Here is a 23,500-nt window from a genome sequence, read left to right as displayed (position 1 = left end):
GAGCTCCAATTGGCTCTAGTGCCTATGGGCCTGCAAATAAGCATTTTGAAATTACGTCGTGGAGGCACTGAATTGGAGATTATATAAATGAGGCCTCCACACATAGGTAAGTCATTGCTCTCTGATAGTAGGCAAGAGAAGGGGAGCGAAGGACTGTTGTGAGGCTGCCTTCACAGCTGTAGACGCGGTTGCTTCAAATAGTGAAGTAGCTATGAGAAATGGCTAATGCCCGTGTGGAGGAAGAGCTCTCCTGAAGCCAAGTCTCTGTAAGAAACAGGGCGTTGGGTTGGTATTCCATTATAAAATTGGCCATGTGTATTTAATTTTTAGGGAGCGATCACACATTGATCAGAAAGCCGTTAGTTTTGGTAATGGAGGGAGTTTGTACAAATAATGGGAGTGGATGGGGCAGGATTAGGGTTGGCAGGGAGGGAGGTACGTCTGACATAGGGGAGGGAGATAGCCTAGTTGCATTTATCACAGGATGGAGATTTAGAAGAGGCCGATGGAGGGGAAGAAGAGCTTTGCATTGCTTTCCTGGAGACTTGAGGTCAAGAATTTGGCTCTGCACGTTGCCTGAGCCTGACCTTTTACGAGAGGTATAGGTGTGCTGGCCTTTATAGATAGGACCTGTCTGGTGATGTGCATATACCATTATTTGTACATTATGCCTTGTAGAAACTTTGTAAGCACTGTGGACGTTTCCCCCTCCTCTGGTAACATGCATCCCTCATTCCTAACCCATAACTTGCTGCTGCAGAAAATTCCCAGTATTGATGGATTTATTAAATACTAATTCTGTGAATCACAATTTCGGAATTCCAACCTGAAATGCAACTTTTTGCAGGCATACTGTAAGTTATACACACAAAAGTTTATTTGTGACCATTATAAAGCATTAATAGAATTTTATACATAATTTTGGAATTATAGCTAAGGTTTGATTGTGTTTTTGGGTTTGACCCGTAATGGGAATGTACCATTCACACAAACATACTGTATTAAACAGTACTCTAAAGGATTTGGTACCACCTCCTTCAACCATTGGCTTCTCTAGTGTTAGGATCTTTTAGTCTATTGTTTGAGAAATTGTCAACTACATCTTGGATCAGTCTAGAGGATTATTTGAGTTTAATCTTCTGTTGGTTGTTTGGTCTATCCTTCTGTGTCTATCGAGATGCCTGCGGGACATTTTTATAACTGACAAGTATGCTCTGTTGTCACACTTTTAATTCTTTCTCATCCATATGTTATCTACCCAGAGCAGGGATTTTTATTATTTTGCCAGTGCTCGAGTGCCAATGTTTGCTTATTTCATTCTCTTTCAATAAAGTTCCCATTTGATCTGAATGAATGCATTCACTTACAGTCAGAAATATGAACTTCCGTCTGGGAGATCTTTATCAAGCAATGTCTGATATTGCCACAGATCGTCTCATGACTTCCAATGCTGTGTGTGGAAAAAGGATCAGCTTGTAACCGCTCTTCAATGGAATGAGAACCTTCCCGCAGTTCCAGACAAAGCGTACCGGTACCAAGCATGCAGGTAAGCATCTCATGCTCAGTATCAAACAGATTCAGACCTAATTCACCTTTTCACTGCCATTGAGTCTTCCTGCCATAGTGAATAACCTTTGTGATCAGTTGGCCATAATGATGCACATTGTATCCATTAGCCAAGAATTTGCTCGCTTGACCTCATTACGCCTGAGACAGTATCTGACTTCTAAGGCTTTCATCTTTAATAAGCTGGCAAATTGATCTGCTGTTCTTCTGATTTTTATTTATTTAAGAACTTGTAAGAAGTCTGGTAAGTGGTCTGATTTAAAGATTGGCAGAGTAAGCATGTTTCACAGTTTTTCAAACAAGACATTTTCTTATTCCATAATAAATGGGCAGGGGTCAAACACCCTGGCCTGGCCACACTAACATAATGGGGTAATGTAAGTGAGCCAGTTCGTCCTTCATAGTGGGAGACCCTAACCCATTACCATACTGTATACTTGGGATTGTTCAGGGCAAAGCTGGTTTGTTCATTTGATAAATCCAGGGGTAATCCGAATCTTAGTTAGAAGTATGGCACATTCTCAACGAGATGCATCAGATTGAATTGTATTTATTTCAATGCAGATAGATCCACAAAACTCGCAAAGAAACTCTCAGTTAAGAACAACCAAAACGTGTTTCGCCCCTTACTGGCATGGAAGCCTGGGGCTTTTTCAAGGCTGTCAGTACATATCACATATTAAAACACAGTACAAAAAAAACACTGAAACAGGAAGATAATATTGTATCAAAATCCAAATATACCCAGAACCAGGAAAAAAGAAGGGAAAGATCAATGGGCAGATCGAGGAAAAAAGAGAGAATGACAGTAAGAAGAAAGGAGAAATAAAATAAGACATTAGAAAAAATGTACAATCCGTTACCAAAATCATTTAGGAATGAATGTAACAGTAGATACAATTTCCAAGTAAGCACAGTACGGTAAAAAACATACCCGGAGCACCGGAATCAACCATGTGAGTCAGAGTATTTTTTTTAAGACAAAGGGCACCCATCAAAACTGACCAATAGTATCACATCTAATCATTTTCTGAGTCTAGCCAACTGTAAAACACACAGTTCTAAATCAGACAACCATAATCAGTGAGTTCACATGTATTTTGGCGTTCCATAGTTGAGTAATATCAAGAAGATTTATGTAAGTATATAAATATGTAAAATAAGACATCCAGTCATACATGCGGTCCCATGTGTAGCCCAACATGGTATGAATGATGGTGTACGGTATCCAGTCAAAAGTGATAAACAAGCATAAACATCACAGAGACAAAAGAAAAATGAAGAGTTGCACATGTAAGTATAGAATTGTCATATTGAGTCTGCGGGCAGAGGGGGGGAGAACGGGGGAGGGAGAAGGAACCTGAAGGTTTGTCAATCCAAAAGTGCTGGATCCGGATCACCACGGTGAAGTGAATCATTCTTTGTATTAGGCCCGTGGTCTATAAGAAAGTAATGATGATAGTCCTCAGTATCCATGTAATCTTAGCAATAAATTATGGGAAAGGCTCAAGGGAGCAAGAAGCCACAAAGTTTACTGCCTGGTGTTAAGCGCCGCAGAAACTACGGCATTAAGTCAGACTGGGCAAAACAGAAAGGGCCAAACACTGCAACATAGAAAACAGTATAGTTGTAAGCACAAAAAAAAAAGCCACATATAAGCTGCACTGGTATTACGTACTGGCTGGTCCGGAAGACATACCTTATGGCTAGACAAAATACCAATGCTGTCTAAAGCAACACTGCTAAAGGTTACAAGTCCCACAAGCCTAGAGAAGAAGGGTAGAAGGGGGAAAGGAAACATGCCTTACTGAAAACTGTCCCTAGGGGAATCGAAGTGGAAAAGGAAGTGATTAGGATCAATCAGCAGCCAGTATGTGTGGTCCATGAAGTGACCTCTAAGGTCCTAAAGCCACTGCTTCCAGTTCTGGTAGTTTAAAGGAGGATGGGTGTGATGACTTAAAGATGGTGGAACTACCTATAGTGAAGCAAAGCACTGGAAAACCTGGTGTCAGTGGACTTGAAATGGAAGGTTCCTATTGGTGTAGAGGTGGGAAGGAAAACCAACATACAAAGTAAGGCGGCAGACAAGAAGGCGTTCGAAGTAGTTTGAACTTGTATTGCAGCCTCCTACAGTATGCAGATATTGACCTCCGTAAAAATCCCCAAAGCATGTCATGTATAGTTGGCTGGGCTTTACTTGTGTATACATCGTAAGCTTCCTTTTACAGCATGAACAGTCTGCAATAACCCAATATGAAGAATTGTCATGTAATAAGTTAATGTGTCACATGGATTTCCACTTGGTAAAACATTATAGATTAGATACAAGTGGGTGTAACAGAAACACTATGCACCAGACTCCATGACGTAGGAATCCGCGGAACAGCCCTGAAATGGATCCACTCCTTCCTCTCCCGAAGTACTCAGAGGATCAGGCTCCCTCCCTACACATCTAACCCACAGGAGTCAGCTGCGCAGTTCCCCAGGGATCCTCTCTGAGTCCAGCTCTTTTCAACATATACATGACCCCACTTGCAGCCATTGTCAGAAATCACGGAATGGATATCGTGTCATACGCCTATGGGACACAACTCATTATTTCCCTCACCGAAGACTCGGAGACGGGCAAAAGGAATTTCCACTCGGGGATGGAAGCGTCACCACCTGGAAGAGAGAAACCTGCCTCAAGCTCAACTCTAAGACAGAGCTCATCATTTTCGGAAACGCCATCTCAGCATGGGACGACTCCTGGTGGCCCACATCTCTCAACACCCCGACTTCACCAACTGAGCACACCTGCTCCCCTCCCCCTCCAGCGCATTGAGACCCTCACGGGTGAGTAGCCACACTCTACAAAAACTGATTGATTTAAACAGCTGATGATGATTATTCATAATTTCACATTCATAAGCCACTTTTTGCTGTTTCTTTTCAATGTGATGCAAAGTGGATTATTATTTCTAGGTTTTCAAAACTAACAGCAAAATGTGAATTTAGAGCACCCGGTTTATAAAGCCCACCTAAAGAAACTTACTTTCTAAATCCATGATAGCAAAACCTACTAGTACTACATAGTGTTCTATGAACATTGAAGGCAATTCAGAACAGATGGATCTACAACAATTTTCCAAATACGAAATAGGAAGGTATTTCTGTGGGGGAATACTTGCATTAAATGGACATTGTTCTGGAGAGTGCTTTGGAGACCACAGGCAATAGTTGCTTATTATGATACATTTTTGTTTCCATGCTAACTATAGTCTTTAGATGTGCTTAAAACTAAAGTTCCATCCCCACAGTGTTGTGTAATTAACAGTCCTGTTCCTTTCAATGAATGAGTAAACAGAATTTGAAATGTCCTTGCACAGTCTACTTAACTGCATGTCGACCTAGAGCTACAGGAGAAACGATGGCTACCCTAAACTAGTTATTACAACTCCAATTCATTGACCAAAATCAATATTGGTGCCTCATTTAGTGGCCGTGGTTCCCAAAAGAACCTGAAAATAAGTCGTTAAGTTATTTAACATTTCTATTAAAGCATCGAGTTATCTTTTGAGTCTCCTGAGTTTCTGAGGCATTGAAAGCAGATCACTTGTGTCGCTATTTCCAGAAAAGGTTAACATTGCAAAACAGTAAATATGCCGATTTTCCCTCTTTTGCGATGCCTGTTTTCTAGTAAGAAGCTTTACAGAATGAATGTATGACATCGGTTTAGCTTTCATAGAAACATTGGGGATTTGGATCACAGTTTTCTAAGCAGGGCTAGCTCCTAAATAAAGATTTGGGGGAATTTCAACCACAAAGAGGCACAGAATATACTCTGCTTTTGGACAGACTTAGGAGAATGATGAATATTGATTCATTCAGTACCACTGACCAGATTCACTGAGCTGGTGTTCGAAACTGTGATCTCAAGTGGTTTGGTTCCATATTGGGTAGCATGATACAGTCAGCAGATCAGCTACTTGGCAGTAAATGGTGTTGCACGCAGAGCTCCCTGAAGACAAACTCTTTCTTATATTTATTTTCCATGTTATTCAAGTCCTTTCTCTTGCCTAATCGACTCACCACTTATTCTTATTGACACCCAAAGAGTCCTCTACATGGATGCATCTGCTTTCCACTGTGTCTGTTGCTAACACAGATGAGCTGCAATAGACAGGACCTCAATCTACTTTATATCTTAGCAAATCGGGTTTTTTAACATTGGCTTGCATTTGTAGTGGGCAGTCATAAGCCAGTAGCACAGATGAGTTAGTAACTATTTGTATTCAATTAATTAAAATCTTTCAAAGGAAAAACAATGATTAAAATTCATAAAAGGGCGAAGGTATAAAACATCAAACATTTATGCTATTAAAAATTAAAATACAAAAGAACACGAGTTTGCCTAGTGACCTCGCCCAGACCTGGTTTAAAGTGCAGGTGTATAACTAAAGTAGATTCAACACACTGTTCCATAAAACTTGATAAAAGTCAGCAAATGTCTTTGTGTCAAACATGCAGCTTTGTCTTGGATTTCCAGAGTGCCAGGATAGCCCTTGGTATTGATAATTAGTAACTGTGCCCCAGCTAGCACCCTATTGCGCTTATGACCGCTTATTCAGAGGACCTCTGGGGGCCATAGGTGACTTAAGGTTCAGACCTGCAAAACAGATGTTTTAAGTGCATAGGTGCTGTCTGGTGGTTGCCAAGCCCATGGCTTGACTAAAGGACCCCAAGGACCTACTTCAAAGTGCAAATATCCAAAAAATTTAAATGTTTAGCAAACAGTTTTAAATTTGTAAAACATCACACAGTTGTTATCAAATCCAACATGCAACTTTGTTGTAGAAATCCAGAATGCCAGGGCCAGGATAACACAGGGTTTAATTTAAGAGTCTGTTCCGCCGACTAGAAGCCTGGTCCAAGGTTTATCATACTTATATTAGTGGACTTTTCCAGGGAAAACAAAGGGACCAGGATAGCCTGGAGATTTGGTGTTGGGAACTGATTCCCAGCTGACTGCCTGGCCCAGTTTATTTTGATTTTATCAACAGGGACCCAGGGTGCCCCAGGATTTGGATGACTGTGTCCAACCCTTTACTTTCTTAGTTAGGTTTTGTTCAAATGTATTTAAAAATGTCAAGTAACTGCAGTTCAGTATGGGGTCGTCTGGCTCTAAACAGGATATAACGGCTTGCCTACATGTGGGGGTGCCTCCTCTCCAAAGCCAGCTCTGAGCAAATGCAGTTCAGGTACAGGAGGTTCTTGTTGTTTGTGGCACATAAACAGCAGCCTCTGTTTCCGGGATTCAGCCATGCTGGTTTTTCCGTTAGTGAGGGTGGGCAACCCAGGCGACGCTGCAGCAGCTTAAGTGTCAGATGTGGCGAATATGTGCAAGCTAGGTATGCCGTTCGCATTAATTTAGAGTAACTGTTGATGACCATTTAGGCATGACCTCTTTTAGCAAATTCCTCTTTATCCTTTAGAAATGAGATTTTGGCAATTGCAGAGTTCACTAATGTTTTAAAAGCATTATGTGCAGGTGACAGAGCCCAGAGGTTTTCAAGGTGCTGCTTCTTCAACGATTGGTCCAAGTATTCTTTGAGGCTGCTGCTGGGATTGCAGCTACTGCCCCTGTTGTCAATTGCTAACCACAATGTTGTTTAAAGTGTTGGGTTCAGCATATTTTAATTCGAAGCAGCCCTTGACTATTGCTCCCTTCCACCTGATAGATTGCCTTTTGACGCCGAACTGCAGCCGAATTCGACTAGGAGAGGAATTATGTGTTAAATGAAATACATAGTGGTAAATTTTTGTTTGGAGTTTGTTCATTAGGGCAGAATAACCGCTGTAGAGGGCCTCATTGCCATAAGATGAGCAAGGAATGCTCACGTTCGATTTGAAGCTTGGAACCCCATGTCCATATAGTATCAAACAGCTGCTTCTCTCTTTTCTGCTTGTTTTTCACCCCGCTTGACTATGGTAATGGTATAATAATTTACGGTATAATAATTTATTGTACAGATAATAAAATCCAATACAAATAAGCAAAGCAAAAAATAAATAAAAAATTAATAACAATCGAAAATAAGTGCCCTCACAAACTGAGTTCAAGCTAAAAGCACACCATAAATTGCGCATGCAACATATTAAAAGACAAACCACCCAACCTGGAGCCCGCATAAAACACAAAGCAATGTACATAGGCACAGCCCTAAAGTGCATGGTGCATAAAATAATATTTGCACTAAACATCAACATATACTGTTAGTGTACCTCATCCTAACCAATGACGGAAAAAATGTCAAGAGCTTTGAAAGAGTTCCAACTAAACTTGTTCATTGCTCGCAGTGCCATTAAATTTAGATTGTGCAATTTTAATACATTTGGTCAGTAACACATTTAACATTGGATTGCCTGGGTCCAGAGACTGGATGATTGCCTGTCGACAGGAGCAGATTCCCAATTCATTCCATTTACTCCGGAACAAAAGTCTACGTTCCTTTACTAAAACTGGACACAGGCAAACCACACGATCAATGGTTCCATCCGCATTGCTACAGCCTCTACATGTCACACTGTCCCCAGGGGATAGCTGCCATTGGGATAGATGTTTTTAAAAAAAAACAATCACCCATCCTTAGGGCCAAAAAGGCCTTTTTCAACCAAAACCTGTATGTACAAGAGAAAAAACTGGAGGACATACCTGGCTTAAAAGAACCAATTACTTCCCAGGCATGCTTCCTATGGACAGAAGAGAACGGTCTGAGTAATAAGAGTACAGTTAAATAAGCCTTTTAATCTCTGATTTAAACAAGGAATAGAGAGGGTTGCTTTCCCAAAGATCCCCTACATCCAGTCGCCGTTTACATTCAACCAAAAATTGGGAGTAAATGCCCTTTGGTTTTAGCCCTCTAATTTCTTGCCACAGGACTGCCTCCAGGTGGCCGTCCGAGGCCTGACGCAGTTTGTAACACAGCTTCAGGAAAGCACCAGCGTCAACTGCCACCAAATCCAGAAGCCCGAACTCTAGCCGTACCTGCGCGGGTGATGGCAAATGCGGAACATGAAAGACTCTTTTATAGATTTTATTAACCAACCTATTTAATAGGCACAAGCCTTTGCCCAACAGAATTTCTTGACCATAAGCCAACGAAGGGGTAATCTTTGTTCTCATGACTTTCATTAGGGGCAGAAGGGTCGGCCCCTTTAAAACTTTAGCCAGTTTAAAAAGGCCACCTGCAAGGCCACAGCTTTAAGTTCGATTTCCTTTTTATGTTTAACAAAACTGCCCCTACTGGTCAGAAACAATTTTATGTTTTTTATAGTACCAGCTGAAGCCCGAGTGTTTTTTTCCTCCCAAAGGGGACCACTTTTGTTTTCAACAAGTTAACTTCTAATTGGTTTGCGGAAGTATACATCGCGAGTTCGTTAAGCAACCGTTGAAGACCGATCTTAGTACAACTAAACAAGGCTAGATCGTCAGCATAAAGCAGGTGACTAAGCCTGAAGCCACCAATCTTGGGGGATGTGAATTGACGGCGTCAAGAGATGTTGTCATATCTGCAATAAACAAATTAAAAAGAAGAGGAGCAAGTACACAGCCCTGTTTCACACAATGGGTGGTCGGAATTTTCCTAGCTAGGGAGCACCCATCGCCAAGCTTAATGCGGACCCAGGTGTTAGTATGGAGTTCAATAATGGCACCTAAAAGTACTGAAGGGATGCCCCAACTTTGCAATTTGGCCCATAGGGCACTCCTAGGGATCCGATCTAATGCTGCCTTGAAGTCCACAAAACAGCAATGCAGCTTCAGGCTTGACGAGATCGCCCTGTCAATCAAGATCGAAAGTGCTAATAAGTTGGTTGAAGTTCCTGAGCCAGCAGAAAACCCCATTTGAACTATGTGGATTACACCCTTCAATTCGGCCCAAACACGGAGATCCTGCAGCAAGAGGCTGGCATAGAACTTAGCCTCATTGTCCAGCAGGGCTATCATCCTGAAATTGGCAGGATCTGACCTTGAGCCATTTTTGTATAAAGGATGAAGGACGGCACCACGCCAGGACTCAGGAATTGTTGAAGTTAAGAGGCAGTGTTCAAACTAATTTGCAAAATGATTGACCCAAAGGAGAGGATCCTGTGGAAGACCATTGGGGCCAGGGGCTCCAAATTGCTTAGCTTTCGAGATAATATGGGGAGGCGCAATTGAAAGGACTTCCTTACTCCCTGCGAGGAGATTAGAGACCCTGTAGATGAGGGACACATTTTAAGTAAAGCTGGAATAAATCTGCGGACCACCTCATCCAGTGATTCTGCATCCTGCTTACTATCCGAGAAATGGGTGGTGAGATAAGATGCCCATACTCCTTCTGAAATGTCAACAACGCCCGTGCCCCTTTGATTACTGTTTAGGTTATTAATAAGGGACCAAAATTTCGTGGAGTTTGGATCTTTGCTTGCGCTAAAAAGTTTAACCCAAAAGTGACTAAGATATATCTGATAGTGATCATAAACAGCCTTCCTATAATCTTTCCTCAGTTGTTTATATTCAATAAGTAGACTCTCAGAATCAGGCCTTTTCCTAATTGCCCTTGCTAGCCTATTCCGTACTTTCTTTAAATTCTTGGTTTCCCTGGAAACAACAAAAGACCGAGATGGGGCACAATTACGCACAAGGTTGGTGAAATTTTAAACATAAAAGGTAAGAAAGTATCACCCATGACTTAATTGGGGACGCACAACCCAATGCCTCAGAATTAAAAAAATTAATACATTCAACCAGTACTGTGCCACTAATAGAAGCATTCCATTTTATACGCTTTAGTGATTCGAAACAAGCGCCACCACCCACTGTCCTCATGACATCATAAACAGGAAATCTTGATTTAATAAATACAATTTGTGGACGATGGTCGCTCTCACTCCGAGAGGAAATCAGAAACCTTTCAATGTGGGGAAACAATTCAATGTTACAAATGGTGTAATCTAAATAGGAGTGAGATCGACCATCGGACCTTGTCCACCGTGGGGGGACATCATCACATAAGCGGCCATTCAAAACTTTAAAACCCATACTGTTGAGATGCATTACTAAGTATTCTCCCAACGGGCAGTGCAAACAGCCCTGGGGCCTTGATTGTTCAGGAATTAGCTGGCAGTTACCACAATCTGGACCCTCAAGAGCCTCCATTGAATCCTGGAACAGATTTGTGTTAAAATCGGCAGTTATAAGGTAACTAGCGTGCGATTAGTCCCCCACTAGATTGGCTACAATCTGCATCAACTGAGACAATCTGCTCCTTTTTCCCTTAGATCCGGGGGCAATGTAAACATTAATTATTATAAGTGTCTCCTGCGCAGTCCCATTCCTAATGACAATCCCCTGGATCCAGTTATCCTCCCAAGCCAGAGGTAGTATACTCCCATCTAGCTTAACAGTCACATAAATGGCTAAACCGCCCTTGGCACAGCCATTCTTGCTCGTTCTATCGGCAAGCTTCCATATTTCTAAGTACCCTGGCAGTGGACAGCTGTGCTGAGCCCAGGTTTCCTGAAGTGCAATTATATTGTGACTATTGAAAAATGTTAAGAGGTCGGCCGAGGCAAATTTATGTACAGCCCCGTTGATGTTCCACAAACATAGGGACAGATATCCAGGTGTTAGAACAGAACCTCCCACCCGTAATGGTCAATGGGGGCAGCTGTGCACAAGAGTGGACGGCAACCAGTCCTGACTGGAAAACCCCCTTGAACCAAAACCAGTGTGGGAGGTACCAGTAAAAGTGGAGGAGCCACCCAGGGCACCTTTCAAGATTGAGAATGGTTTCGAAGCTGTGGGAGCCATCAAACATTGAGGTTCTGCTAGTAACACAGGATAGCCAGACTCTTTAAAGGGAGTTATTACAATACCCCTAGAGCAAAATAAATCTTTCCTGGCAAGAATAGACTCATCTATTGTGGCAGAAATCAGTGTGACCAAAGTAGAGTCTCTTGGATAAGGCCCCCTAGAGTCCAAGAATTCAATGGACACAATGTCCTTAGAACCGATGTAGTTGAGATCCGAGATAGCGTTAAAGAGTCTTAAAATATTCCCCCTGTTCAATATGTCGTGGGGGCCCCTCGAGCAGTATTCTGGGGTAAACACAAGTTTTAAAACTGAGCGTTCCACTAGAGTCATTAGAGGATGCATGGGAACTGGAAATTGTGGCTGTTCCTCTACATTCGGTAGACCTGCAAAGGCCCCCAGAACCACATTTTCAATGGGGACGGTCCGAAGGCTTGGTGGCAGAATTGCAGGAGAACTGCTTCTGTTGGCAGACGGCAATTTAGAGGAATTGGGGGAACCAGGATCCAAAGCATTGCCATTCATATTCCTGTGGACAGTTTTGGATACAAGCTGTGTGGTGACAAGGCGAGCAGAACCTCCACAACCCTGGTACGGGGCTGCCGAACCCAACACACTACCAGGGTTGCATTTCTTTCCTGGAACCAGATAGTCCTTAAGAGAAGAATGGGTTTCTTGCACAGTTGTTCCCACCAAGGGAACATTGACAGGCACAAGCTGAAGGGGATTGGGAAGTGAAGTCACCCTAGGTGCTTCTTGGGACTGCAAAGGCAGCTGCACCTCGGGGTGAGCTGATGGTCGGACATTTATCAAAGATCCTTGAAGGAGTTGGCTCCGCCTGCTGTTCCGTTGTTTGTGGAGTCTTTTTTTTTCCCCCTCTTGCTCAACAGAGGTTGAGCCACAGAATCAACTCGTGAGGATGTTGGTTGAACTAAGACAGGTTGTGCAGGGGTGCGAGGAGGGTGAGAAAAGGCAAGCACCGCCAGCTCAAGTTCGGGAGAAAAAGGAGACGTAAAAGCACCCTTAACCTCGGTGACCAATTCCAGGGCTCCCAAAGCAGCTGAACGAGGAGGATTGGTCAAAATTACACTCTTGAGAAGACAGAATTTATCTGATGTTTTTGGTTGGGTGAGCCCCCAAACCAAATCCGAGGGAACACTTGGATTCGGCGGTAGTGCCGAGGACACGTGCACTGAAGATAGCCTCTTAATTTCACATACAACTAACTTAAAAAGGTGGGTAAGGATGACAGACTTTCAATGACTGGAGAACAGCAACATGTCGGTTGAACGTAATTGGAGTTTGTCTGTGCACTACTGAGCTGGTTGAGATTCTCAATTTTTTTATCAATACCAGCTACGTAAGAGGCCAGTGTGTTCAGCAGGTCAACTTGAACGTCCAGTTTGTCAGAGTGATAATTCAAGGCCAGCACAGTGGATTGAAGAGTTTGCAAAAGCTAAGGGCCAGGCCGAGCTGACTTCCGTAGGCGTAAGACGGGGCACAGGGTTAGGATCCTTGGCAGCACCACTCCGAGAATCAGATTGAAGACAGGAGAGGTCAGGGAGTGATTGGTCGTTAAGCTCACCTTTAAAGAAGTCTATTTGAGAGCTATAAGCGGCCCCACTAGAAGACCTTAGTGGTAAAATTGGATGGATGCTGCCTGTTGAACTCTGGATCCATTGGGCTGCCGGGGGACTGGGTGGTAGGAAGGTGCCATGGTCCTGCAGTGAGTCGTGTCAACCTACAGTCAGCCCATCTGGCCCGGCCAACCGATGGGGACCTGAAGGGGAAACCGCTGAAGAAGGCACCCCCTGCCCTGCATTCAAGGAGTTGTCACTAGACATAATAATCGGAGAGAGTTCGTATTTTGGCAAAAGTGCGGCCCGCTGGTCCTCAAGGGGTGGTGAAAGGCTCACTTCGCTCTGAGATGCTAACTGGTGGAAAACATGTGAAACGGGTGCGGCTGGACGAAAAACTTGTGCTACTGTTATGGAGTGTCCACAAGCAGTAGGTAAGGGATCAGTAATTGCAGGCTTTATAAGAACACTCTGGCCTAGCTCCGACTTAGTCTCCCCACCATTTGTCAAGAGTTTCAATTTAGTTTTTTTCTTAAAATATGACAGTAGGGAGGACTTGCAAAGCTTCGAAGGACGAGGATATGGCGTAAGAACAGCAGAAAGTTGAGGCTTCAAAGTCTCTGAGCTGGTTGAATCAGCAACTGGTGAAAAGAGAGCCGCTGTAATTACAGAGGCTGATGATGAAGCTGGTGGTGGAGGCGGGGAGGCATTGCCCACATTGACGGTACGGCAAAATTTCTTGCGCTTTTGAGGGTTTGGATGCTCCTTCCTTATTTTACCAGACCTCATGGTACAGCAGAATCCTGGACCTTCCTTAAGACAAGGACGGCTTCAAGGGGGAGAGGTGATGCTCATCGTAGGAGGATAAACCTTGAAGAGAAGCTTGAAGAGACACTTTCACGGCGCTCGTTTGAAAAGTCAGCGCACCAATTGAAGACTAACAGCCTAGGAATGAAGGGATGAGGGAGTCCTAGTTGAATTGTAAGACAAGGGAAGGCAGGAGACAAGGCACGGGTAACACGGTCCGGACAAGCCGCACTAGCGTGGCGCCAAACGCTTCTCTCAGAGCCAGGTGCCTGCAACCTAAGTTATAGTTTGTACACTGCCCAGCTCGGGCAACTTGTAGGATGTCAAACACTTGCCAGAGGCCGCCGTCTCCTGCAATGCTCCTATGTTACACTTATGTTGCTCCAATGTGACTCCTAAATAACTCCTAAGCGGCTCCCGCCCAGCGGATCTTACAGTCCTGAGGGTTCCAGGGAGGTCAATATCGGTATTGGCCCAAAGTTCTCTTGTACGGCCGCCCGTCACAAAATGGAGAGCAAAAAGGAAGGCAGTGGCTAACCTAACGCAACCCCCCTCCGGGCCCAAGCTCCCTGCACGCTGGCCCAGGAGCCAAAGACCAGCAACAACAGCCCAGGAAGTCAAGGATGGCCAGATGGTAGAGGGGAAGGGGGGGAGACAACCGGAGGCCAACCCACTGCTGCTTGGCCGCTGAACAGCACTCCCCAAGCGCAACGGCTGATGTAATTACCCCCGAGAGATAGGCTCTCTCTCACGCAGCCTCTCTCTCGTAAGGTGCAGGTGTAGACTTACTTCAATCCTCCTCAGTCCTCCATGGCCCTCACAATTGACCCCCGGGTCCTACGCCGGCACCGGCTCCTAGTTTCAGCCGCCAGATGTCTCTGCGGCGTCACCTCTCAATGTGCACCGGCTCCGATACCGGCGGCAGCGTCCTGGCAACCGGCGGACGCTCGGCAATTCAGAGGCACTGCCTCCCTGGATAATGCGACCTCTCTGCGTCGTCCTGCGCTGCGCTGTGGATGCATTGGGCGTTCTCTCTTTCTTCAAAGTCTATTGTAATGGATTGTTCTGGGCTGCCAAATGTAGACTTATGCCGAGCATAGCTTTTCATAGACTAGTAAAATTCTGTTGTTTTCCTTTATAACATATTTTGTTTAATCAGTTTTAAACCATACTATCCTCTTGTGCTTAAGACATTGTTTAACAGCAGTCTGTTTTTTTAAAACCCAGATTTTGCTGACATCCAAAGACGTCTGAGAGGGGAAGGGATACTTTTCTCACATGTACAATGGTCAATATTGCGATGAGAAACCATGCCAAGTAATCAATGTCAACTGAGAAGTTTCCTTGGTCGTTCTCGATAAAGAGAGTTGCTGTAGTTCAGTGGTGAGCTGTCAAGCCATTGAATCACTGGAGCAATGTGGATATTCTGTATATAAAAACAGAATCTTTGAAAGTCTGCGATAAGACAAACAGAACTTAATAGCATAGTTGGCTAAAGGAAGTATGTTTGTCTGGTGTGTTCTTTCCATCACTATTTACAACCGTTAGAGTAACTCCCACCAGTGAGGAGGACATCTGGAGCACTTTTGATTAATGTTTATTAAAATAAGAATCGCTTTAGTTTTTTTCTTTTCTTGTCAGGGGCAGAGAAAGTCACTGTAAAAGTGAATGAACCGCCATTCAAACAGCTAGAACCAGTGATGCCAAACATTTTCATACCAAGACACTCACTTCACTCGTTTAAGTTCTGGCTTGCATCCTAAGGAGGGTGATACCATTCAGTCTTCTCTGATACTTTTGGGGGGTGGAGAAATGGCTGGGTCCAGGATGAATATGCTAAAGATACCATGGGATAGAACTGTGGTTACTGAGAAGTAGTAACTAATAAGAATTGACTTTTAACACAGTAGACCAAAAGCATAACCGTGGCTTTATTAAAGACACTTTGTGGAAAATAGTTTGATCAGGATAGATTTTTGGCTCATTTGCTTTTCTTGAATTAAAATTAAGCCTGCTGATGACTGTTATGCATCAGAGTGACTGGGATGAATTCCTATACACCACACAATTGATAGAGGCACTATTGGACCTGGCCATTTTTGCAGGGTTGTCCCCAAGCTTTTTGCCTCCCTCCTCCTGTTTTTCTGTCCCTCTTTTTGTTGGCGTTAGGACTCTGGGCACTTTACCACAGCTGATCAGTGCTAAAGTGCATGTGCTTTCTCCTTTTAACTTGGTATGATTGGGGTACACCTGTTTGGCACATTTAATGTACCTGGTAGTCCCTTGTATATCCCATTTACACAGGGCCTGTAAATTAAATGCTACTATTGGGCCTGCAGGGCAGCTTTCACCGACCACAGAAGTAGGCTTTCAAGCCTGTCTCCAGTCTGCCACTACAGGGCCTCTGTGCGCATTTTACTGCCACATTGACTTGCCATTTAAAGTTTCTTGCCAATCCTGAAGCTCCCCTTTTAGTACTTATAGGTCACCCCTACGGTAAGCCCCAGATTGCCCTATGGGCAAGGTGCTCTGTAGTTGAAGGATAGGAATTGTGCTTTCAATGTGTGGCATGTCCTGGTAGTGACAAACAGACTATTTGGTTTCCAACTGCTGTGAGTGCTACTCCTCTCATAGGTTTGCGTGGGAAATTTCCTTATATATGTCTAAGTGGTAATTCCTGATCTGTGAGGAGTAGTGTGGGCATGTTTGGAATGGTAGTGAGAAATCCTGCTTATTGGTGCAAGGAGATTTTTTTATTACTATTGTAGAAATTACACTTTTAGAAAGTGTGCATTTCACTGTGCTTACAACTCTTGTGTTTTGCAGCCTGACTCCAATCCAAGTCTAGGGTAGAGTGACACCTGGGCTTTGTGCATACTTTCCAGACAGCCATCACACAGGGAGGGTGGAGGTGTAACAGGGTTACACCTGCACATTGAATGGTCTTCCTGGGCTGGGAGAGAGGGAGGCGGGCGTACTTACATTTTTGTATAGGCTGTGTCCTGCCCGCACACAGATGGTATGTTTACCCCCTGCTGATGTCTGGAGCCAGGGCTGGGGCTGAAAGGGGCTGATGCGCACTTCTAAAGTTCTTTTGAAGTGCCCCACTAGATCAAAGACATTTTGAGTTTAAGTATAGGGGTTGTACCCCATGTTTAGAGACACTGTATGGACTTATAACCAGACGCTGCTGGCTCTTCAGACTGCACCTTGCCAGGGGACTGCCAGGAGGAACCACCATTGGATGTAGCTGCTTTTGTTTGCTGTCCTGCTGCCTGCTAGGCAGAGAGAATACTGCCACCTTACTACAAGGACCCTTTGCTGGCCTAGCTGCTTGCTTTTGGTGCCCTTGTGTTTACCAGGGGCTCAGAGGCTTGTCTCCCCTCCCCCTGCTCTTGTGAGGGGTTTTCTGGGGTCCAGTAGGACTCCCTGGAGGTTTCCAGCGTGTGGTGAGCACTGCTGTAGGCAGTGCATGGGAGGCGCTGTGACCAGGAGGAGTCGGGATGATGAGTGCTCCCCAGTTTATTATGTAGCGTGTGTTCTTGGTTCCTTTCTGATGCCTGGGGCGTGTGGAGCAGTGTGCCAGCAGCGTGGACAAAGCATGCACAACTTAGTGCCCCCAGGGTACAAGCAGGCACCCACTCCTGCTGTCGGAGCCCTAAGTGATGCAACGGTGCGCCGATAAGCTGTTGTGCTCTCACCGCCGCGCTCACCAAGGCCCCCTCAGGCTGTGTTCACCCCCAAAAGATAGATAAGCGTTGTGGCCTTCCAGCGGGTCCCGGGAGGCTGAGGCCAGAATCCTGAGCAGAGGAGGTCTCAAAACACCTCTTGTGAAGGCAGCCACACTGCGTGTTCACGGTCTGCTGCCTTGGCTTACTTCCTGTGGGGGAGGGTGGGGCAGCGAGGTCTCCCTGGGTATCCTGCAGCATGTAACCCCCCCCCCCATTGTGCAGTACCTGTGGGAGAAGGCACGCCCAAGTACTCTGGACTGAGTTGGAGGTGGTCCGGAGTGCCGGGCTTCGCGCCAGCCGAGGCCTCAGAGCTGGCGGGCTCATTCCAAGTATTGTAGTTTCCCCTAGTGGGAATGCCCGCATTTCTTGGCAGCAATACTAGAGTGGAGATTGAGTGTTCTGGCTGCGTTTAGGAGTCAGTCTGCAAATCAACGAAGCTATTGTATAACATGTAACAGGAGTGTAGGTGTACTACACCCTAGGTCCAGGGGGGATACATGGCGATCTAAGCATTAATGTGAGCTGTGATGATTGACAAGTACTTCTCTAGCTATTCATGTAACACAGGGGATTTGTGCTGACTCCTCTGATTTTAGCATCTGCTGCAGTGTTGTCCTGATGTTCTAGTATGTGTCATACTGATTCCTGCATTGTCAGGGTAATGAGTCTTGGTTCAGAATCTGCCTAATATGCACAGTAATGGTGTTTTGATGATAAGTGCAACATAGAAATATTTATTTTATTGCACTCCCTGTAACAATTGCAGCGTTGGCAAAGTTATTATTGATCTATGTTTTATATGCAGTGCCATTAATTTTCATATAATAGTGTGTGGAGTCTCTTGTGCTGTACTTTATTGTGTCACTGGAGTGTGTGTATTGTGCAAACACTTTATACATTGCCTCTGGGATAAGCCTGACTCCGAGCAGCAAGGGAGTGAGCAGGGGTTATCTTCGGTGTGTAGCTCCCTTACACTAACTAGAGTGGTGGGTTCTGCCTGGCTTAGGTGCATATCCTAGCCAACCAGGAACCGCATTTCTAAGTGCAAATGCTGCAGAGCTGAGGTAACATAGCTGGTCTTTACATGAACATTGAATAGGGGAATGTAGACCTCTGAAGCACATCACAGTGAATGGTTCATAACATCTGCGAGAAATGATCCAGCATTCTTCTGTGAACTGTCTCTGGAGAAAAACAAGCAAATTAGGCAGGAGCATGAAAACCAGCCGTAACTTCTTTAGCAGAGTAGATGATGACAGCAGTGAAAAGCAGCTAAGCGAATCAGTGGCATCATCACAGTGAGGTGTATATGGTCAATAGATGTGTACCAGTTCTTTACCACTTCAAAATTCCGTTCAGCATGAATTAAGAAGGTAAAAGGGATCAATACTATTTTGATAATTGTTGTGAACAGGGCATTGAATCAATTAAGCTGAGAAAGAACCGGAAGATGAGACAAGAAAGTGACTTCAGAAGATATCTAGCATTTGGTCTTTTAAAGAGTTTTTACTGAGCACAGGTGTCCTTCCTTTACATAAGTCACACTGTGCTATTCACAAAGACTTAGTGACCTTCATTCACAAACACACCCAAAACACAGTGCTTAATTTGTAAATAAAAAGGTGCCGGTGCCCAAAGCCCTCCTCTTAAATACCAGGCTGCTGAAATTAAATGTGTGAACATGAAATATTGAGGCATCGTAATCCTGAAGCCATCTCGGGCCTCTTCAATCCATTTACAGCCACTCCCTGCCCCTTCAGCTCACTCTTGCAGCTTTCTGCTTTCTCCCTTTGTGACGCGTTTTCGTTTTTCCCTTTAGCCGTCGTTCCCATATGTGACTTTTGCTCAAAGCAAATGCTTGAGGCTGAAAAATAAGCCCCGGCCCTCAATAATAAGTTCCGGTGCTCAGCACCGGGAACAACAAGCTCAAATTAAGCACTGCCAAAACCTATATTTATTGGTATAGTTCCAAACATTTTGAGTTGTGGCCACATTAGGGCACTTCATAGAAGGTAAACTGTCTGGAAGAATGGATATATTTAGAAGGCAAGTGCTGTGATACTAGAAGCGGGATCTTCAGTTGACAGTAGATCTGTGTAGCAGATACGACTTTTGGAGTTCGACATGGAAAAAGTGATGCTCAGCACCGGAAACAACAAGCTCAAATTAAGCACTGCCAAAACCTATATTTATTGGTATAGTTCCAAACATTTTGAGTTGTGGCCACATTAGGGCACTTCATAGAAGGTAAACTGTCTGGAAGAATGGATACATTTAGAAGGCAAGTGCTGCGATACTAGAAGCGGGATCTTCAGTTGACAGTAGATCTGTGTAGCAGATACGACTTTTGGAGTTAGACATGGAAAAAAGTGATGCCCTGCAGGGTACGCACTGCTCTCAGTCACATTCTGAGAAGCTCTAGTAATAGCAGGGTCTACTCAACCACCGAGTCCCTGGGCAGTGCCACTAGTAAAACCAACAGTGGTTCCTCGCGGTATAAGTATTCTCAATGCAAACAGTATAATCAATAATAGAAAATTAATTTCATTCATGTAACCATAATTCATATGAAAAATCACAAAGCAACAATTAGGGAACATTCAACGCTGTTGTTAATGTCATTATTTTTATAAAGAGAAGAAAAGCTGAAAGTGCCTAGTGCTCAGGTGGTCACGTGAGTGAAAAGGCCAAAAAACAAGGTGTGTATGTACATCAACTGACAGTAGACCATACAAACTCAACCCAAAGGCACAGGAATAACCCAGTGTAGCACAGATACTGAGAACATGTAATGGGTTAACTTAATATCTACATCAATGTCTTTTCGACTTCCATTTCTTCACTGGCCAATCATCAGGGCAATAGCGTTTTGAGAAAAATTAGAGCTGATTTCTGCCAAGATGTCTGATTTAGCTTGAGAAAGCATATAGTACCAAATCGGTGATGGCAGTATAACACAAGGTTCTGCTTGAATGGAATTTATTTAGCACTTTCTTGCCCACAAGTGGGCATCGTTGCACCGAGAAAAGTCTAGCACTGAGGACAAGTGATTGAGACAACTCTAATCTTCAGTAGCAGAGACCTAGATATGGACATATTTGTCTTCGTATTAAGCTAATAAACATGTGGTATCTCACCGGAACAGTAGAAGTCCTTTGGTGCAAGCAGTGTTCCATGGTTATCATCTCTAGTGCTGGTTTGCTAGCGGGACAGAATTCCAAAAGCCATAATGTGCTTCTGATTCATTGACACAGTTACTGGTGACTTCTTCTGCTGTAAAACCTTTTAATTCGTTTATACGTTATCAGTCTGAAGTAGAAGACTCCTTTCCTCTTCATAGTGCGCTCCCCCATTGACGCAGAATTCCTCCTAGCATCACGGGGTGACATATTTGAGATCCACTTTGCTAGTAGGACATAGTAAAGGGACTGAGAGGTGATGCAGGAGGGTGGGTTTGGGATTCTGCATATGTCTTTATCCTCTTCTTAACTTTCTCATCAATGGAGGTTTTATTTACAAAAGGTGAATGATTGTGCGTACCACACCTCTTGCTCCTAACTGTGATACATATCCCGCTATCTTCCCATTGGTGTGTGCTTGAATTGATGTTTGACGGCTATGAAAATTGAATTGTCCTTTATTTATCACCCAAAGATTTGGAAAGGTGGAGGATGATAAGGATGTGCTCCGCCTCTACAACGTACAGATTCCATACAAGAGGGAGCGCAAGCCCCCACCGTGCTACATCACAAAGTGGGATGGAAAGAGCTTCCTGCTGCTGCTCACACAACCGTGTGGCAATTAAGTCATTTCCTGCCTCTCAGTCAGGTAACCAAAACCTCCCTGTGCTTTGGCTGTTCTGTGCTGCTCCCAACTTTTGGATCCAAGGTGCTGGTTTATTAAAGTCATTAGAACAATACATTCTGCATATTGTTTAGTGAAGCACAGTTGGGAAACACACAGGAATGTTAACAGGCTTGGGAATTTATTTGGGAACTGTTAAATTTGTGGATATAAGATTTCTTTCAACGTGTAATACTTTGCGACTCTTGCAGTGACTGAGCAGTGCAAGTGCCTGTGTTTGTATGTCCTATGCCGCCTTTGCCTGCTTCATATTTTTTGTTGTATTTAATTCATTTCAAAGAAACTGCAGAGAAGGGCAATGTAGGTTCTTTATCACACTTGTGGAAGCCATAGTGCTTGGTGCGACATTATGGGATTCGCTTAAGGCTCACGTGTGTGTGGTTTTAATGAACAAAGTGAAAAATAGTTATTGAGCTCACTCTACAAAGTGGTGTCTCAGCACAGCTCTAGCCCACACTGGCCTGAGGAAGGATTTAGAAAAACAGCGCAGATTAGACTGACAATCTGAATTGACTTCAGTGTGGTTTCTAACATATCTGTTTCTAGAAAGAGTTCCATAATTTGAACCTTAGACTGAAAAGGTTTATGCTCTCCATAAAATTCAAGCAAAAAGGTGATGTTGGGGCGGTCATAGACTTGTGATCTGCTTGCCGATGGAGTGAGGATTTATTTCCCCTGAGGTAGGAAGGAGCAGTACCCTGCATTCTTCTAATCAGTATTTAAAAGTGTGTTCTGTCTTCCACTTGAAGTCAGTGCAAGTTTCCTCTGACATCTGAGATTCAGTTCTGTGTTCTAGATGGGCTGCAACAATTGTCACAGTCTGCAGATAATTTAGCAGTTCTTTATTAATGCCTACATTTCGTGTATTTCCATATTCATGCCTGTGGCGGGTTAGGGCTTCCACCACCCCAGCTCTCATGGACGGTGGATAGGAGAAGATGAATGATTTTTCTGAGTGAGATGATAACAAAGTAGATGCTACTGAGAACCTGTGCTTTATTCCTTAGATTAGCATCCAGTGTGACTCCTTAGCGCTTTATTTTGCTTAATGGTTGGAGGCGTTGGTCAGCCAAAGGCAGGATTCTAAGCCGCACTTGTGACCATCTTGGAGGATATTGTATCATAAGTTGTCTTTTTGCTGTTGAGGTGAAGGTGGCTAGATTAAATCTATTCATTGTGTTCTGGCGGCAAGCCTACATATTCCCCAAATTGGTCCCTGTATGTAGATTGACTATTATCTGTGCGTCATCAGCACAATTCTGAAATGAAATGCTCCTGTTGTGGGTGACCTTACATGTAGGGCTGATGTAAGTATTGAGGAGGCATGGTGAGAATGGAGTGCCTGGATACCTTAGTTTAGATGGTTAGTAGGAGTGCTTAGTTTGTTTGAAAAAAATGTAAGTGCCAGGGTCCTTCTCAGGAGCCTCTGCAGCCTGCACTACCCATTGCCCCTGCCAGTGCTGCCAATAACAGAACCAACGCAACTACTAAACATCACACTCCAACAGTGCCCACTACTCCAGGCCACCCAGAGCTATAAGAATTGTGTGGAATAGTCTGAATTGTCATTTTTAATGTATATTGAATTATTAAACACTGTTGTGCTCATTTCATAAATTAGACAGACAGTGCCAATACATGGCAGATTGTCGTTATTGCCGGTGTTGGGAGTTAAGTGTCAGTGCTGAGCACCGGAAACCATCAGCGCAAATTAAGCACTGTTTACTCGGTATTTGAATTGGCCTCACTTGATCGTTGTATGTTTGTTGAAAGGCAAGGATTAAAACATTTTTGTGTACAGACCTGCATGCATTTGATCATGAAGGTACATACACTTGTACTACTACAGCTGAGAGAGACAGAGACTCCTACCATATTAGTTGTGCAGTCGCTCTCACCTTTCGGTTGCTTGCACGTTAACACTGAGGTGCTCTGCCGCAGAGTGAATGCTGCTGGAAATAGATGTTTGGCGTGTACCACTTCTCCATGAATGTGAGTGATGTTTCTCTTGCACCATATGATGTTCACATCTGAGATTGTATTTCTTCCTTCCTAGTGACTCTGGGACATTCCTTGGTTTGGGGACAGTGAAAGGATCTGTTGCAATTTACATTTATTTT

The 23,500-nt window shown here is 44.0% G+C and overlaps 1 long non-coding RNA gene across 1 annotated transcript; it reads left to right on the top strand.

The window, feature by feature from the left end:
* The first annotated feature begins 1,436 nt into the window (after positions 1–1,436).
* On the top strand, positions 1,437–23,500 carry LOC138295468 (uncharacterized). Its single transcript, XR_011203605.1, has 3 exons — positions 1,437–1,546; positions 21,171–21,344; positions 23,437–23,500. It is a non-coding gene; the product is annotated as an uncharacterized lncRNA (long non-coding RNA).

The sequence above is a fragment of the Pleurodeles waltl genome, chromosome 5 (genome assembly GCF_031143425.1).
Source record: "Pleurodeles waltl isolate 20211129_DDA chromosome 5, aPleWal1.hap1.20221129, whole genome shotgun sequence".
Taxonomy (NCBI): domain Eukaryota; kingdom Metazoa; phylum Chordata; class Amphibia; order Caudata; family Salamandridae; genus Pleurodeles; species Pleurodeles waltl.
The sequence above is the reverse complement of the archived record's forward strand: the minus strand, read 5'-3'. Positions and strand labels throughout refer to the sequence as shown.